Source organism: Petromyzon marinus, unplaced genomic scaffold (assembly GCF_048934315.1).
Source record: "Petromyzon marinus isolate PM22_M1 ecotype Great Lakes invasive population unplaced genomic scaffold, UKy_Petmar_22M1.pri1.0 PM_Scaffold_208, whole genome shotgun sequence".
NCBI classification, from domain to species: domain Eukaryota; kingdom Metazoa; phylum Chordata; class Hyperoartia; order Petromyzontiformes; family Petromyzontidae; genus Petromyzon; species Petromyzon marinus.
In genome coordinates, this window is record NW_027423178.1 from 48,718 (window position 1) to 50,158 (window position 1,441).

General features: G+C 57.5%; 1 long non-coding RNA gene across 1 annotated transcript; it reads left to right on the forward strand.

Moving 5' to 3' along the window:
• The first annotated feature begins 353 nt into the window (after positions 1-353).
• On the forward strand, positions 354-1,158 carry LOC142922909 (uncharacterized). The gene is made up of 3 exons (XR_012940410.1): positions 354-548; positions 714-935; positions 969-1,158. It is a non-coding gene; the product is annotated as an uncharacterized LOC142922909 (long non-coding RNA).
• The last annotated feature ends 283 nt before the right edge of the window (positions 1,159-1,441 follow it).

The following is a 1,441-nucleotide window of genomic DNA, read 5'->3' on the forward strand; positions in this document are numbered from 1 at the left end:
TATGAGTGTGGTGGTGGTGGTTGCTGTAAGTGTGGTGGTGGTGGCGGCTATGAGTGTGGTGGTGGTGGCTATGAGTGTGGTGGTGGTGGCTATGAGTATGGTGGTGGTGGCTATGAGTGTGGTGGTGGTGGCTATGAGTGTGGTGGTGGCTATGAGTGTGGTGGTGGTGGCTATGAGTGTGGTGGTGGCTATGAGTGTGGTGGTGCTGGCTATGAGTGTGGTGGTGGTGGCTATGAGTGTGGTGGTGGTGGCTATGAGTGTGGTGGTGGTGGCTATGAGTGTGGTGGTGGTGGCTATGAGTGTGGTGGTGGTGGCTATGAGTGTGGTGGTGGTGGCTGAGTGTGGTGGTGGTGGCTATGAGTGTGGTGGTGGTGGCTATGAGTGTGGTGGTGGTGGTGGCTATGAGTGTGGTGGTGGTGGCTATGAGTGTGGTGGTGGTGGCTATGAGTGTGGTGGTGGTGGCTATGAGTGTGGTGGTGGTGGTGGTGGCTATGAGTGTGGTGGTGGTGGCTATGAGTGTGGTGGTGGTGGCTATGAGTGTGGTGGTGGTGGTGGCTATGAGTGTGGTGGTGGTGGCTATGAGTGTGGTGGTGGCTATGAGTGTGGTGGTGGTGGCTATGAGTGCGGTGGTGGTGGCTATGAGTGTGGTGGTGGTGGTGGCTATGAGTGTGGTGGTGGTGGTGGCTATGAGTGTGGTGGTGGTGGTGGTGGAGGTGGTGGCTATGAGTGTGGTGGTGGTGGCTATGAGTGTGGTGGTGTTGGCTATGAGTGTGGTGGTGGTGGCTATGAGTGTGGTGGTGGTGGCTATGAGTGTGGTGGTGGTGGTGGCTATGAGTGTGGTGGTGGTGGCTATGAGTGTGGTGGTGGTGGTGGCTATGAGTGTGGTGGTGGTGGTGGCTATGAGTGTGGTGGTGGTGGCTATGAGTGTGGTGGTGGTGGTGGCTATGAGTGTGGTGGTGGTGGTGGAGGTGGTGGCTATGAGTGTGGTGGTGGTGGCTATGAGTGTGGTGGTGTTGGCTATGAGTGTGGTGGTGGTGGCTATGAGTGTGGTGGTGGTGGCTATGAGTGTGGTGGTGGTGGTGGCTATGAGTGTGATGGTGGTTGCTATGAGTGTGGTGGTGGTGGCTATGAGTGTGGTGGTGGTGCTGGCTATGAGCGTGGTGGTGGTGGTGGTGGCTATGAGTGTGGTGGTGGTGGCTATGAGTGTGGTGGTGGTGCTGGCTATGAGTGTGGTGGTGGTGGTGCTGGCTATGAGTGTGGTGGTGGTGGTGGCTACGAGTGTGGTGGTGGTTGCTATGAGTGTGGTGGTGGTGGCTATGAGTGTGGTGGTGGTGGTTGCTGTAAGTGTGGTGGTGGTGGTGGCTATGAGTGTGGTGGTGGTGCTGGCTATGAGCGTGGTGGTGGTGGTGGTGGCTATGAGTGTGGTGGTGGTGGCTATGAG